General features: G+C 39.7%; 1 long non-coding RNA gene across 1 annotated transcript; it reads left to right on the top strand.

Annotated features, from left to right (window-relative positions):
• Positions 1-2,139: 2,139 nt before the first annotated feature.
• LOC128507981 (uncharacterized) lies at positions 2,140-4,679 on the top strand. Its single transcript, XR_008355847.1, has 3 exons — positions 2,140-2,259; positions 2,445-2,547; positions 4,578-4,679. It is a non-coding gene; the product is annotated as an uncharacterized LOC128507981 (long non-coding RNA).
• Positions 4,680-18,267: the final 13,588 nt, after the last annotated feature.

Genomic DNA, 18,267 nt, shown 5'->3' with positions numbered 1-18,267 from the left:
AGCTCAAAATTGAGCATCCTGTTTCCCCTGATCATCCTTGAGATGTTTTTGCAGCTTAAATGGAGTCCACCTGTGGTAAATTCAGTTGATTGGACATGATTTGGAAAGGCACACACCTGTCTATATAAGGTCCCACAGTTGACAGTTCATGTCAGAGTCCAAACCAAGCATGAAGTCAAAGGAATTGTCTGTAGACCTCCGAGACAGGATTGTCTCGAGGCACAAATCTGGGGAAGGTTACAGAAAAATTTCTGCTACTTCGAAGGTCCCAATAAGCACAGTGGCCTTAATCATCCGTAAGTGGAAGAAGGTTGAAACTACCAGGACTGAGTGATAGGGCCGAGTGAGTAAGACTGAGTGATAGGGGGAGAAGGGCCTTAGTCAGGGAGGAGACCAGGAACCCGATGGTCACTCTGTCAGAGCTCCAGAGGTTCTCTGTGGAAAAAGGAGAACATTTTAAACCTTCTGATCCTACCAATCAGGCCTATATAGTAGAATGGCCAGACAGAAGTCACTCCTTAGTAAAAGGCACATGGCAGCCCGTCTGGAGTTGCCAAAAGGCACCTGAAGGACTCTCGGACCATAAGAAACAAAATTCTCTGGTCTGATGAGACTCTCTGGCCACTCTACCATATAGACCTGATTGGTGGATTGCTGCAGAGATGGTTGTACTTCTGGAAGGTTCTCCTCTTTCCACAAAGCACCTCTGGAGCTCTGACAGAGTGACCATCAGGTTTTTGGTCACATCCCTGACTATGGTCCTTCTCCCCCGATCGCTCAATTTAGATCGCCGGCCAGCTCTAGCAAGATTCCTCGTGGTTTTCATTTTCTTCCACTTACGGATGATGGAGGCCACTGCGTTCATTGGGACCTTCAAAGCAGCAGAACATTTTCTGTAACCTTCCCCAGATTTATGCCTTGAGACAATCCTGTCTCAGAGGTCTACAAACAATTCCTTTGACTTCATGCTTGGTTTGGGCTCTGACATGAACTATCACCTGTGGGACCTTACATAGACAGGTGTGTGCCTTTCCAAATCATATCCAATCAACTGAATTTACCACAGGTGGACTCCAATTAAGCTGCAGAAACATCTCAAGGATGACCAGGGGAAACAGGATGATCAGGGGAAACAGGATGCGCCTGAGCTCAATTTTGAGCTTCATGGCAAAGGCTGCTAATACTTATGAACATGTGCTCTATCTATCTATCTTTTTTTTTTTTTTTTTTCATAAATTTGCAAAAATCTCAAGTAAACTTTTTCATGTTGTCATTATGTGGTGCTGTGTGTAGAATTCTGAGGAGAAAAAGTGAATTTAATCTATTTTAGAATAAGGCTGTGACAACAACATGTGAGAAAAGTGATGCGCTGTGAATACTTTCCGGATGCACTGTATAATATTGTGAATGAAACAAAACATCAATCAAAAAATTGTTAAAACACAAATTACAACAACTTTATAAAAATTTAAATCCTCAACTCAAATATTTGGTTCTAATTGAATCAGATTTAGAATCTGAAATTTCCACTGAAGTCACGGATGAGTAAATGCCACTCCCATGATAGAGAAGGCCCTGGTGCTACTAGGTGGCGGACAAAGCTGCATCAATCAAATCTTCACATGGTTCTCATTAAGTGATCAATCAGAAACCCAGGAAATGACCAGAATTCTTTAGGTTCAAAACCCAGCCCCACCAAGTTGCCACTGTTAGTCCCTTGAGCAAGGCCTTAACCCTCAACTGCTCAAAATCCTGTAAATATAGAATTTCTCTTTTTCGAATTCTACGACCATGTTGTGGCAAAGCATTGATTTTGCTTCAAAAATGACTGTACTGACTTTGACTGACTTTACTAGACGTGACCGGAGCATTATCTTGACATGTAAAAAGCATCCACCACCTCACCACATTGGACCATCTGATACTCACAAAAAACTTGGCACAGGTTTCACGCCGAATGCCCGTCCTGGCGCAACCCTCCCATTCTATCTGGGCTTGGGACTGGCACTGCATCCAGTGGCTGGGTTTGGGTATTTTGATACAATGTGCCGGTAAGAATTTAAACCAACCGCATATTTTTCTTTACTCTACAGTAGATTGTTTAATGGCACGCTTTATTTACATACTTTAATTGCAGGAGCAGTGGTGTAGGTTGCTGCGACATCATGTGCTTTTCAGAGCTGGGGCAGAGGGTTACCACCTTGGGGTGATTGGCAGTCACAGTTAAAACAGACCGCACCCTCAATCAATCCCAGTATGGTAAGAACACACCGTTTCAACAAGCACTGAGTACACATGCTTTGAAGTTCAAAGCACTCCACAATACAACCATCAGAATATGTGTGTTGATGAAGCAGTTTGATTATTCTCTCTCTCTCTCTCTCTCTCTCTCTCTCTCTCTCTCTCTCTCTCACTCTCTCTTTCAAATGCTGTTTTGTATGTAGAGTAATATCAGGAGCAGGGGCGTCTCCACAGGGAGGATCAGCTACTGCTGATGTGCAGAGATGCTGTGGTTCAGATACGCAAACAGGAGCAACACTCAGCACGGTGCACAACACACACAGCTCAGCACTTTACTGGGACACAAACACTGGCATGTAGTGCAGGTCTGCACGCACCTGCTACACTAATAATTGGACTCTCTTACAGATACATTTGCCACTTAAATACATGTGCATACACTCCAGTAGGACAGGCAAGTAAACACGCCTGCTGCATAAGGTTTTATTGTACACACCTGCAATTACACATCCATCACAAGCACGAATATTGATATACACTGTTGCATTGTATTACTTAATTATTATGTTTGTTACAGAAGTGTCACATACTTCTGCTGCATTTAGTTAAGAAAACACACTTGACCAAGGTGTGTGTGTGTGTGTGTGTGTGTGTGTGTGTGTGTGTGTGTTTGTGTGTTCTGGTTTCAGTGGAATTCATGCTTAGTATTTAGACTAACCTGTGTGTATGTGCTTGTGTGTGTAGCCTTGTTGGTGATAGCAGGGAGACGTGGATTTGACGTTACTGATTTATCATTTGCTTTTGTTTCCTAACATTAACTGGAAGCACGGCTTTGTTGTGGTTAACTGTTACAACTTTATCGACCAGCAGGAGGAGGAACAGCATCTCAGTGTAAATTCACATTTCACTAGCTGATAGATGTGTGTGTGTGTGTGTGTGTGTGTGTGTGTGTGTGTGTGACCTGACATTGCCTTGGATTATTTGTTTTTGTTTAAAAAAATAAATAAATAGCACGTACACACATTAATAAGATTTTTTAAAGAATGTTTATTAAACTGTAATACATCACGATGCACTAGCAGGAAGTTGTCAGCACTAAAGTATAATGGAGGTTAAGGAAAAATATTCAGCATTGGGGCAGTTAGGGTTTGGTGGGTGGGGATTTATTTAGGGTTCTAAGGTGTTTATCTTATACAACAACATTTTGTCAACGCTGTGGACCGCCTGCAAGATTAATTTGTTGAGCATTTGCAGTACTATGTGAAATTCTTAGGCACATGGGAGGAAATGCTATAAAGTGTTTGGTTTCACAAATAATAAAACATTTGTATCTAAAAATCTATTCCTGAAAGCAATAACCTGTAAACTACGCATAGTCGATGTTTAGTGCAACAACACTAAAAAAAACAGTTTTATAAGGAATTAGCTGGTGAGTATTTTAAAGAATCTGCCACAGTACTTCTAGCAACTGATTTTGCAAATATAACTGGATGGTTTATTAAAACTGAGTCACTTCAGGCTGGTGGTGTGAATGTAGCCGACGACTTGTGCACAGTACTGCATAATAGTAAACAGATTATTTAAAATGTCGAATAAACATCTTACTGCAAACTTTACTATGTAAGTCCTTCTGATTTAATGATAATTCTTTTTTTATTGTTAACTATTTGTGCAAAACTATTTGTGTAAATATAAAACTCTGATTTGTTTTGCAGTTTATCCTGCTCTCTTATAGAAAACTCATTCTGTCCGGTTAGATGTGAGAATTCTGCAGCGCTGTGGTTTAATATCTGAACACTCTTTTGTAGGATTGTAGTGAGGCATTTAACTCGACTGGACTTGATTCACAAGTGTCGTATTTTACAGGTCATATGTGTTGATGTTTTGAAGTGATTTCTCATTTAATTTCCTCTACCTTTGTGTGTAGCTGAGATTACATCTCTGGGCCTCGAACCTTGACAACAAACAACACATAAATTTCACTGAAAACCACACAACAGGTGCAAAGCACACGCTCACTCACCCGTTCACTCACTCCAGGCAGAATATGACAATGTCACTAAAAACCACGTTTCACACACACACACACACACACACACACACACACTCACTTTACTTAAAACGGACAAGGATATCACTGAAAACCACACAGCAGACACATACACACATACCAGAATTTATTCAAACAAGCATGTAAAAAATATTATGTTTTGGAGAACGTCAACAAGGTAAATGTTTTTACATGATAAATATAAACATTACTTTCTACTGTTTTATGTATTTTCTCTCTCTCTTTCTATCTATCTATGTCTTTTTCCCTCCCTCTATCTCTCCAGTTAGTGACAGCAGCTCTGAAATGTCATGAGTATGATAAGCTGATCCAGTTTTCGGGAAGCGACGTTCTCCTCTACCTAACCAAGTCAGAGAACTGGAGTTGTCAGAGTGTGAAGGTGCGCAGGGAGCTCATCAAGGTCGTAGCAAATACTGCAAAAAACTAGATTTAGATTTTCCTTTTTTGTGTGTTTTGTTTGGCAACAATTTATTTAAAAACGTCTAGCTAGACAATATTGTTACTTTTTATTAAAAAATATATATTTTTTATTACTGTTTATATGAAAAAATCTATTGTATATGTTTAAGATGCCTAAGAGTATTTGTAACTGTAACCTGTTAAGGTTTAGTTTAATTATACATTATGTGACTGTGACCATACCTCACTGTTATCTCTCCTCTTCTGCTCTCTCCCTTTCTCCCTCTTTCTGTCGAGCTACACATGTCGTTCCTGAGCTGCCAGTGATCCAGACTCCCTCTGCCCTCCGGACCTGTCTGACCCATCCTGGTGCCCCGCTCCTGGTTGGAGATCTCGTCACATGGTTCCCCCGTGTGTCTCTTTGGGATGATCTCGACTGATGTTGACAGCTGTTTCTTTGAGGACTTGACTTGGCTGCAGTCGCTCGATAGTTCAGGAAAGTCTACCCGAGCCTCCAATAACTACCTGGACTCCATATTAACATCAATTAACATCAACTGTTATAGCTGAACTGGTTGCCACCTAACACACTGTATGAATCCAGCTCAATTCCTGCTCTCTGTTTCACCCAGATGAGGATGGGTTCCCTGTTGAGTCCGGTTCCTCTCAAGGTTTCTTCCTATTACCATCTCAGGGAGTTTTTCCTTGCCACTGTCGCCCTCGGCTTGCTCATCAGGGACTATCTGACCATTTTTATTCATTCACATTCCATACAAACTTGAATAATTCTTTTGATTGTGTAAAGCTGCTTTGCGATAATTACAATTGTTAAAAGCGCTATAGAAATAAAATTGAATTGAATTGTGTTAACTAGAAGCCTTTATGTAGAGAGCCTTACTATGAAATATGACTTCAACTTATATTAGTGTTTTTGTAAAATCTCATTTATATAAATAAATGGAAGGTTTTGTCTGTATATTGTTTATATGTCTCGCTGATTCAATGAAATCTTCATCCTATAGAAAGTTTTAAACCAGTTTGTCTCATATGTTCCAAAACCGTTTTGATACTTAATGCAGTAATGTGAAGCGTCACCAGGGCCGGACTGGGACACAATTTCAGGCCGGGAAATCCAACACCAACCCAGGCCATCCTGGGCAGCCAAATCAATTTAGAAACCACAGGCACACTTAATATATACACACACACACACACACACAAACAGAAACAGCTCTGGAAATAATAAGAGAAAACTGCAGCATAATCAGTTTGTTTTTTCTTACATGTGCATGTATTGATGAGATGAAGTTTTTTTTTTGTTTACTGTTGACAATATTTCTCCCAAATTCAAAATATAACTATTGTTATTTAGAGTGTGTATTTAAAGGAAATAAAATCTCAACACATTAAAATAACCCAAGATCATGCAGTATTTGGACAGCTTTAATAGCTCAAAGAAAACAAAATGCAAATAAGACAAAGACAGTAGTGTCTCCACCTTAGTGCAAAACAACCTCATTGTAATTTGATTATTTATAATCTACATAAATATGTATTTATTTATCTTTAAATGTCTTAGATCCCACATTATCAAAACACTAAATTTCATTCAATATGTTTTAACAAATGATTTTTTCTTATTTTCTTACTTTTTTTTTGCGTACACTTTTCCTTTCTGCTCCACCTGGCCGCTTTCTGTCCATCCTAGGATGTCTGTTAAACGCTGTGCCGCTCTGGGGAGACGCGGAGCGAACATAAGGAACTGATGCCAGTCAAGACTAACAGAATCAAATTAATAAACAGATTAATATTGTTATTAGTATTTAATTAAATCATCAATCAGTATAGCAATAATATAAATATATATATATATAAATATATATATAATATATTCATTATTACAAAAAATAAAATAAAATTGAAAACAAAATTAGCAGAGGCATATGTCTACAATGCTACAACAGAAGAGGATGAACACCACCGGCATCATATACAAAGCATGTTTCGCTTACACACAGAGAACAAGAACAGCTTCATACTGCGGTGTCCTTCTCTGTCTGCAAAACAGACCGACACTTCAGCATCCAAAAACTCAACTTCTAACCTGAGGAAACGTCACGGCAAGTTTAGCTGTTTCATTGAATGTTGCAATGTTACTGTAGCATATATAATTATTATTATAGTTATAATAATAACAATAGCTGCATTATTATTATTATTATTATTATTATTATTAATAATAATATATTACTTTGCTATAATTTAATGAAAAAATAATTAAATTATATGTAATATATAATTATTATAATTTCTAAAAGAAAATAATAATTGGACATTACGATTGAAACAGTTACTCCGTACTTGAGTAGTCTTTTCACCCAATCCTTTTTTACTTCCACTTCCCATCTCTGGTTAAGATGTGTTCTTAGGGTCTAATTAGTTATTTTATTATTACAGAAGCATAATCTCACACTGAAAATAGACAAATCTAACCTTTAACTCAAGTGAAAATGTGTGGGATTTCTTTTGCACAAAATAACTGCACTTCAATTGAAGGTTGAATTTCTCTCTCTCTCTCCCTATACAGTCTTATGAAAAAGTTTAGGCACCCCTTGGTAAATAACAGATATTGGTGATTTTTTAAATTAAAAAGATGTTAAGGCAGTCTCTCTTGGAAAGGGAAAAAATGCAAAATATTTTCAGCAAACATTGATGCATAGTGTTAGATAGTTTTTATGTCATATATTGAACAAAGATAAAAAATAAAAACTTTATTGTGGCACTGTGCAAAAGTTTGGGCACCCTACATAATCAGTACTTAGTAACACCTCCTCTGGCAGATATCACAGCTTTAAATTCTTGTACTTGCAAAAGGCTTATAGTTCAGTAATATTCTTTGGTTGTCTTGCATGCACAGCTCTTTTAAGATCTACCCACAATTTGTCAATAATGTTTAAATCAGGGGACTGTGATGGCCGTTCCAAAACCTTCAGTATTCCATAGTGGATTTCGAGTATGTTTAGGATCATTGTCCTGTTGTAGAAGCCACCCTCTCTTCAGCTTCAGCTTTTTCACAAATAATGTGATGTTTGCTTCCAGAATTTGCTGGTATTTAGTGGAATCCATTCTTCCCTTCACCTGCAATGTTTCCTGTGCCACTGGCTGCAACACAACCGCAAAGCATGATAGATCCACCACTATGCTTAATAATTAGCAAGGTGATCATTTCATAAAATGTTGCTCCTTTTTTTCTCCAAACATGCCTTTGCTGATTGCGGTCAAAGAGGTCTATTTTAACTTCATCAGTCCACAGCACTTGTTTCCAAAATGCATCAGGCTTCTGTAGATGTTCTGTTGCATACTTCTGACGTTGGATTTTATGATAGGGACGCAGGTAAGGTTTTCTTCTGCTGACTCGTGCACCACCACTCCTAAGTCTGCTAAATCTTCCTGCAGGTTTTGATTTATCTTTCTGACCAGTATATGAGCAGTTGTCTCTAAGAGTTTTCTTGGTCTTCCAGATCTCTTCACTGTGGAAACTGCAAACTGACAATGCTTTGCTATCTTCTTGTAGCCTTCTTCTGCATTGTGGACATCAATAACTTTCATTTTCAGAGTCTTACACAGACTGCTTAGAGGAACCCATGGTTTTTGAGTGTCCGCAAGTGTGTACACAAGGTTTGAAGAGTCAAAGTATTTGTAAAGCTTTGAAATTGCCATTTACTAATTAAAGCTGTTGCCATGCATCAGATCTAACGAGCTGATTAACGTCTGCAACCTTGTAATAAGAATCTGAGAATCTGCCCAAACTTTTGAACAGTGCCATAATTATGCTTTTTCTTTTTCATTATTGTTAAATTAATGGCATAAGAAGTAACTATGCATCAATGTTTGCTGAAAATATCGTGCATTTTTTCCATTTCCAAGAGAGACTGTGTTAACATCTTTTTAATTAAAAGAATCACTGAAATCTGTCATTTATTAAGGGGTGCCTAAACTTTTGCATAAGACTGTATAGGTAAAACTTGAAAAAGTTAGAATATCATGCAAGTTTATTTTTTTCAGTAATGCAACTTAAAAGGTAAAACTAATATATGAGATAGACTCCTTACATGCAAAACAAGGCAATATAGTTCAAGCTGTGATTTGTCATAATTAAGATGTTTATGGCCTCCGACAAATATGTCCAATAAATGTCCTCCGACAGCACAGCAAGTGGGTAGATGTCAAAGAGAAAAGAGAGCACGATGTGGTGCGAGAGAAACTAGTGTGGTTTACTGTTCTTGCGGCGTGGGTGCCACCCCTTTATCCCTGACTGACCGCTTGAGAGCCAAAAAGCATCCACCAAGTGGCGCTTCTTAGACCCAGAGGAGCTCTATACCCACATACACACTCTTTCACACTGAGCCAGAACCACAGGTGGAGAGAAAGGCAACTACAAACAGAGGAAAGGCAAAAGGGCCCGGATGGTGAGAAAAAAAAAAAAAAGTTTGATCTCAATTATTTAAGCCCCAGATATGTGTGTGTGTGTGTGTGTGTGTGTGTGTGTGTGTGTGTGTGTGTGTGTGTGTGTGATGAGTGAATGTTTTTGTGCGCGTAGTGTGTGAGTCTGTGTGTTAACATGTGTGATGTGTGTGTGTTAGTGTGTGTGTGTGTGTGTGTGTGTGTGTAAGACGTGACTTACGTGCAAGTATGTATGAGCTACGCAGCAAAATCTCATGTATATAAAACTCTCAGGCATCCTAATGGCAGCAGATTCCAAACTGTCTGCCAATTTTCATGAGTTTTGATCATGTTAAGACCCCCCCACCCAAAAAAAAATCCTTAGAAAAACAAGAGTGTTCCTGACACACAGTGCTTGGGCCCTAATAATCCTTAGAAGAACAATAGGGCCCTCTATAATGACATAGAGTGCTGACTAAAGTAGTCGAAAAAACAGTCTCTGTGCAGAAGTTCATTCTGGACTGGGCTAAAGGAAAAGCTAATCAGGATGTCATCTTCATATTTCCATTTCCTTTTAGAGAGCTGAATCTGATGAAGGAGAAACATCTCAGTATGATGGAACTCCTTCATCACTTTTTCCCAGAAATAAGAAAATTACAATTAATAGACTGTGAGATCAACAAAATCCTGTTCATCTTTGAAAGTCTGGATGAGTGTCGACTTCCCCTAAATTTCCAGAAGAATGAGAGATTGTGTGATGTGAGAGAGTCAGCCTCAGCGGATGCGCTGCTGACAAACCTCATCAAGGGGACCTTGCTTCCCTCTGCTTTCCTCTGGATCACCTCTCGCCCAGGGGCAGCCAGTCAGATCCCTCCTAAGTGTGTAGACCAGGTAACAAAGGTACGAAGGGTTCAGTGATCCTCAGAAAGAGAAGTACTTCCGGTGGAAGATCAGTGATCAGAGTTTGGCCAATGAAATCATCTCACACATGAAGTCTTCAAGAAGCCTCTTCATCATGTGCCACATCCCAGTATTCTGCTGGATCTCAGCCAGTGTTTTAGAAAGAATTTTGGGTGAAGTGGAGAGATCCCTAAGACTCTGACTCAAATGTCCTCACAATTCTTGATCTTTCAGATCAAACCTCAACCCTGAACCTCAGCAGACCAGACAGAGTATCCTGGCACTGAGAAAACTGGCTTTCCAACAGCTGGAGAAAGGAAACCTGATCTTCTATGAGGAAGACCTGAGAAAGTGTGGCATTGATGTCAGAGAAGTGTCTACTCAGAAGTATGTGAGGAGTATGTGAGGAGTTTGGACTTCAGCTGCAAAAGATGTTCAGCTTTGTACATCTGAGTGTTCAGGAGTTTTTGGCTGCTTTATACGCATTTCTCTCCGTCATCAGCACAAATGTAACAGACCAACAACAAACCTCTGATCTGTCTGATCAATCTGTTCCACTGTCTGAATGAACTGAATGATCAGTCTCTAGTGGCCGAAGTAAAACATTAACTGAAGAGAGAAGGTATCGTGCAACTCTATGGAGCCAGTCTCTCTCCTGCTCAGTGGTCAGCTCTAGTGTTTGTGTTACTGACCTCAGATCAGGAGCTGGATGACTTTTATTTGAGAAAATATTACCCGTCAGAAGAGTGTCTTCTAAATCTTTAGTTCAGTGGCTTGCCTAACAAAACCTAAGATGTCTACAGAGACTCACAACATTTTAGTAGTGAAGACTTTATCGACTTCTTTAATGAAAAAATCTATAGCATAAGGACGAAAATAACGCATCTCATGATTTAGTTCAGCCTAAAGTTCTACATTTAGTTATTCAGTGCTTTACAGGTGTAGGACAGGGAGAGCTTTATAAACTTATCACCTTAGCTAATTCAACAACGTGCCTGTTAGACCCAATCCCAACCAGATTTTTAAAAGAAGTGATGCATACGGTTGGAGAGCCACTTTTAAATATTATTAATTCCTCATTATATCTGGGTCACATCCCTAAACCTTTCAAGTTGGCAGTTATTAAGCCGCTTTTAAAAAAATCTAATTTGGACGCAAATGAAATAACAAATTATAGACGATTTCAAACCTTCACTTTATATCAAAAATATTAGAAAAAGTAGTATCAGCTCAAATATGCACATTCTTGCAGGAAAACAATATCCTTGGAAGAATTTCAGTCAGGTTTCAGGCCCCATCATAGTACAGAAACTGCACTAGTTAAGATTGCAAACGACTTGTTTTTAGCTTCGGACCAAGGCTGCATTCGACACTATAGATCATAATATTCTCATAGATCGCTTACAAAATCACATAGGTATTCAGGGACAGGCATTAAAATGGTTTAGCTCATACCCGTCTAATCGATACCATTTTGTAGATCTAAATGGAGAACTGTCTGGTGTAATGCCAGTGAAATATGGGGTCCCACAAGGGTCAGTTTTAGGACCTCTGCTGTTCTCAATATACATGCTTCCCTTGGGTAACATCATTAGAAGACATGGGATTAGTTTCCATTGTTATGCTGATGATACCCAATTATATATCTCAACAAAACCAGACGAAATATCTAAGTTGTCTAGATTAACCGAGTGTGTCCAGGACATAAAAGATTGAATGACCAATAACTTTCTTTTACTAAACTCAGACAACACAGAGATATTACTCATCGGCCCAAAAACCAGCACACAACAGCTTTATCGCCAAACTTAGGAGCATCTTATCCGTATTTATTGCAGAAAAGCTAGTTCATGCATATATGACCTCCAGACTGGACTATTGTAATGCCTTATTTGGTGGTTGTCCTGCATCCTTAATAAACAAGCTTCAGTGGGCCCAAAATGCAGCCGCCAGGGTTCTCACTAGATCCAGAAAATATGATAATATAACCCCAATATTATCATCCCTGCACTGGCTACCTGTTCAGTTTAGAATTAATTACAAAATAGTATTACTTACATACAAGGCTTTAAATGGTTTAGCTCCCACATACCTAACCAGTTTTCTGATACGCTATAATCCACCACGCTCGTTAAGATCACAAAACTCTGTACTTCTTGTAATTCACAGAATTTCAAAATCTACAAAAGGGGGTAGGACTTTTTCATATTTACTGTAGCTCCAAAGCTTTGGAATATCCTTCCAGACAGTGGTCGGGGCTCAGACACAGTTTCCCAGTTTAAAAGTAGACTTAAGACGCATCTCTTTAATCTGGCATACGCGTAACTCATCTCATAACTTCATACTCCAGTACATCTATCCTGAATGGCAACTACGCTAATTCTCTCCATCTGTACTTTTCTACCCATCCCGAAGCATCTGGAGATTGTACCAGCTTCAGTAGACAAAGGCCAACCCTGCGAGGATCCTGAGGCATCCAGAAAAGGACCAGCTCCAGCTGGATTCTGCTTCATGATGGTTGGAGCTACACATGCTGCTCCTGGGCTCCCAGTGATCCAGACCAAATTTTGCCCTCTGCACCTACTGACTCATCCCTATGCTGAACTGGACTTCAAGTTAAAAGAAAAGAAGAAAATGTTTAAAGAATTTCTGTTATATTGAACTTTCTGCTGCATAACACACATGATGTTATATTATCTCGATCTGTTATCACCCAAATGAGGATGGGTTCCTTGGTGAGTCTGGTTCCTCTCAAATTTCTTCCTATTGCCATCTCGGGGAGTTTTTCCTTGCCACTGTCACCGTCACCCTTGGCTTGCTCATCAGAGACATTTAATTCATTTATCTCATTATTATCTAGACACATTTTTCTCATACATACACAATTTAGTCACTGGAGCAATTTGCGGTGACTCTTTTGTCTAAGAGGACAAGTGTCCACAAACGATGCATGCAGAAATAAATAAATAAATAAAATAAATAAATAAATAAATGACTCCATAAAATAACAAGGCCACGGTTTTCTTATTTAAATGAACAAATTACAACCATACCCGTTCATGCTGTTGAAGAAATTCTAAAAGCGTCCATGTGACCTATTGTACATTACCACAGACTTGGTGCCTCAAAAGAATAATAAAAAAATAAAATAAAATAAACCCTCCAGTGTTTACTTTCCAAGTCCAAGACAGGCATGCAAGTTAGAAAGGGTCAAGAGATACAGATACGCAGGTTAAGAATAAGAAAGATCAGTAGATATCTTGTTTTGAGATAGCTCTGGCAGAGAGGATTACTAAGACCACATATGGCAGTACAGTTCAGACAACAGTCTGGACCAGCTCAATTGTTGTGCTTGGACCGACTTCACACAGTTGCGTGTTTGCATTATTGCAGTGCGGGGACCACTAAAATAAGTTGCACATGCAGTAGTCAACTAACTCCTGTGTTCCAGTAAAGGCGTGGACATATGATGACGTGTCCAACAGGTTTGCTCTCCTCAGTGATGCACCCGCTGAGAAACCTGAAAGAGCTCTGGTTATAGGAGACTCTGTAATGAGACACGTGAAATTAGCTAGACCTTTAGGGGCGCCAGCGGCAGTGGTTAGGTGTATCCCGGGGGCCAGAGCACCGGACATAGCAGGTAATCTTAGGGCTCTAGGACAGCACAGGTTCTCCAAGATAGTAGTACATGCTGGAGCTAACGATATACGCCTTCGTCAGTCAGAGGTTAGTAAGAATAACTTTATAGAGGTGTTTAAATTAGCGAAGGCGATGTCCGATGGAGTAGTATGCTCTGGTCCCATCCCAATGAGACGTGGTGACATAACTTCAGCAGGTTATGGTCGCTGAACCGCTGGATGTCCAGGTGGTGCTCCGAAAACAACGTGGGCTTTATTGATAATTGGAAGACCTTTGAGGGCAAAGCTGGCCTGTTAGGGCGGGACGGTGTCCATCCCACTCGGGAAGGTGCTGCTCTCATTTCTTGCAGTATAGCTCATAGTCTCAGAAGAGGCCTAGTTAATCGGTGACAATCCAGAGCCCAGGCCAGGGAGCAGACAGACAGGCTAAACCAACCATCTGCTAGCTGCATAGAGTCGTCACTCAGGGTTCACTGTATTGAGACTGTGTCTGTTCCCCGAGCTAAAAACAAATTTAGAAAGACTCAGAAAGTCTGTTTTAGTAATTTAATTAACATAAAGACCACAAACTTGGATCAAACTGAATAGCCAGCCGGCACCTCTGATCTGAAGCTAGGACTGTTAAATATTAGATCTCTCGCATCTAAAGCAGTTATAGTTAATGAAATTATCACAGATCAGGAGTTTGATATACTCTGTTTAACAGAAACCTGGATTAAACAGGACGAGTCTGTAGCTCTAAATGAAGCTAGTCCTCCTGGATACAGCTACATACACCAGCCTCGGTTAACTGGTAGAGGAGGAGGCGTCGCAGTTATTCACAATGATAATTTGACTATTGTACAAAAACACGGACGCAAATTTAATTCATTTGAAATTCTTTATAGTAACATAAGTGTATTTAACTATATTAAGTCAGCTCAGTCAATCCCGCTAATTGTCATTTACAGACCTCCAGGGCCGTACTCGGAATTTATTCACAATTCCACTATCTGAAGTTATCTCAGATCACTATCTTGTCTCAATTCAAGTGTATCACAGTAATAATGTACGCACAGCGCCGCGCTACCGTATGAAACGTACATTCACATCAACTACCAAACAGAGTTTTATCAGTAATCTCCCAGAGTTCCCAACTTCGATTAGATCACCGTCAGACCCCACAGAACTCGATCAGGCGACTGAATATTTAGAGTCAACATTTCGCTATACCTTAGATAATGTAGCTCCAGTTAAAAGAAAAATTATTAGAGATAAGAAACTTGCTCCCTGGTATAACGATCACACGCGCACTTTAAAAAAGACCGCTCGGAAATTAGAACGTAAATGGCATCAAACTAAATTACTAGTATTTCAAATAGCATGGAAGGAGAGCATCCTGAACTATAGAAAAGCTCTTAGTGTAGCTAGATCAACATATCTCTCCACTCTTATAGAAAATAACAAAAATAATCCTAGATTCTTATTTAATGCTGTAGCCAAATTAACCAGAAATAAGACCACTGCAGAAATCTCCACAACAACATCATGCAATAGTGAGGACTTCATGAACTTTTTTAATAATAAAATTGTAAATATTAGGCATAAAATTGAGGTTTTGAAACCGAACAATGTAATTGATGCAGATGTTAATCTAGCCATGTCAGATCAGAACCTAGAATACTTTACTCCCCTTGAAGAGAATGAACTAATTTCACTCATCTCTTCTTCAAATTCATCAACCTGCATATTGGATCCTGTACCGACACATTTTCTTAAACAGATAGTACCAGCAATAACAGAACCCCTGTTGAGAATAATTAATTCTTCACTCAGCATTGGTTATGTTCCAAAATCTTTTAAATTAGCAGCTATCAAACCAATAGTTAAGAAACCTGACCTCGACCCCTGTCAGCTGTCCAGTTACAGGCCAATATCAAACCTCCCCTTTATCTCTAAGATTCTGGAAAAGATAGTAGCTGAGCAGCTATGCTCATATCTACATAGAAATGGCATACATGAACTGTATCAGTCAGGATTTAGGCCTCATCACAGTACAGAGACAGCACTCTCTTAAAGTAGTAAATGACATTCTATTGGCCTCTGATCAGGGTTGTGTAACTATGCTTGTATTACTTGACCTCAGTGCAGCTTTTGACACCGTTGATCACGCTATTCTTCTTCACAGATTAGAAAATGTAGTAGGAATTAGGGGTACAGCCCTCTTCTGGCTCAGATCCTATCTGACCCATCGTTATCAGTATGTAGACTTAAATGGTGATTATTCTGCATGTTCTCTAGTGGAGTTTGGCGTTCTGCAGGGTTCAGTTTTAGGTCCATTGCTTTTTTCCCTTTACATGCTTCCTCTGGGCAACATAATCCGTAAGCATGGTATTAGTTTTCATTGTTATTCAATTCAATTCAATTCAATTTTATTTGTATAGCGCTTTTAGCAATTTTCATTGCCGCAAAGCAGCTTTACATAGTCAAAAGAATTATTTAAGTTTGTATGAAATGTGAATTTGTATGAATCAAAATGGTCAGTTTGTCCCTGGTGAGCAAGCCGAGGGCGACAGTGGCAAGGAAAAACTCCCTGAGATGGTAATAGGAAGAAACCTTGAGAGGAACCGGACTCAACAGGGAACCCATCCTCATTTGGGTGAAACAGAAAGCAGTAAATGATCTGCATTTATACAGTGTGTAGGGTGGGAGGCAGTTCAGCTATAATAGCTGATGTTAATTGATGTTAATATGGAGTCCAGGTAGTTATTGAAGACCCAGGTAGACTTGTAAGACTTGTTATGCTGACGATACACAGTTATATGTCTCAGCAAAACCTGATGAGAAAAAACAGCTTACTAAAATTGAGCAATGTGTGCAGGACATAAGAAATTGGATGCTAATTAACTTCCTTCTGCTAAATCCGGATAAAGACAGAAGTTCTAGTCATAGGACCGCATACAGCTAGGAGTAAAATTTTAGATCACACCGTAACTTTAGATGGCCTTTCTGTTTCATCAAATGCAACAGTGAAAGACCTTGGTGTGATTATTGATTTCAGCCTTTCATTTGAAGCACATGTAGATAATATTACCAGGATAGCATTCTTTCACCTCAGAAATATTGCCAGGATAAGAAATTTATTGTCGCTAAACGATGCAGAAAAACTAGTTCATGCTTTTATCACCTCTAGGTTGGACTATTGTAATGCCTTACTGTCTGGTTGTTCAGCTGGATGCATAAATAAGCTTCAGCTAGTCCAGAATGCAGCAGCGAGAGTCCTCACCAGAACCAGAAGATATGAGCACATCACCCCTATCTTATCTTCACTCCATTGGCTCCCTGTGAAATTTCGCATTGATTTTAAAATACTACTCTTGACATATAAAGCATTAAATGGTCTCGCGCCGCAGTACCTGAGCGAACTGCTAGTGTCTTACGATCCGCCACGCCTACTTCGATCAAAGGATGCAGGCTGCTTGTCAGTACCGCGAATTATAAAAAATACAGCTGGGGGCAGAGCTTTTTCTTACAAAGCCCCAAAATTATGGAATAGTCTTCCAAATAGTGTTCGGGCCTCAGACACAGTCTCAGTGTTTAAGTCCAGGCTAAAAACCTATTTATTTAGCCAAGCATTTTTATAAATAGATTTGCCATAGGTAAAGGAGCAGATCTGGGGGACCCATGGACGTAGAGTATTATGGTGAACTGGTATGTTTGGATGCTGTCTTCCTCACTCTCATTGATCACTCAGGTTTGCTGACGGTGAGGTGATTGTTTGCTTTACATGTCAGAAAGCCCTCATGTTTGTGTTTCCTTCTGGCTCTCCCTTTTAGTTATGCTGTCATAGTTAGTCCTGCCGGAGTCTCTGCTTGCACTCTACAGTTAATATACATTCACATTATACATTGTGTGACTGTGACCATACCTAACTGCCATCTCTCCTCTTCTTCTCTTCCCCCCCCCTCTTTCTCTTACCTCTCTCCTCCTGTCTCCCCCTTTCACTCTTTCTCTCTCTCTCTGTCGAGCTACACATGTCGTTCCTGAGCTGCCAGTGATCCAGACTCCCTCTGCCCTCCGGACCTGTCTGACCCATCCTGGTGCCCCGCTTCTGGCTGAAGATCTCGTCACATGGATGCCCCGTGTGTCTCTCTGGGATGCGTCTGGTGTCTGGGAACGATTCTCTCTACCTAGAAAATGGTTCTGGCCTTGACTGGTGTTGGCAACTGTTTCTCTGGGGACTTGACAGTTTGATAGTTCATGACTGGAACTTCTTACAAGTCTACCTGGGTCTTCAATAACTACCTGGACTCCATATTAACATCAATTAACATCAGCTATTATAGCTGAACTGCCTCCCACCCTACACACTGTATAAATGCAGATCATTTACTGCTTTCTGTTTCACCCAAATGAGGATGGGTTCCCTGTTGAGTCCGGTTCCTCTCAAGGTTTCTTCCTATTACCATCTCAGGGAGTTTTTTCTTGCCACTGTCGCCCTCGGCTTGCTCACCAGGGACAAACTGACCATTTTGATTCATACAAATTCACATTCCATACAAACTTAAATAATTCTTTTGACTGTGTAAAGCTGCT

Source organism: Clarias gariepinus, chromosome 19 (genome assembly GCF_024256425.1).
Source record: "Clarias gariepinus isolate MV-2021 ecotype Netherlands chromosome 19, CGAR_prim_01v2, whole genome shotgun sequence".
NCBI lineage: Eukaryota > Metazoa > Chordata > Actinopteri > Siluriformes > Clariidae > Clarias > Clarias gariepinus.
This window is presented reverse-complemented; position numbering and strand designations above follow the sequence as displayed.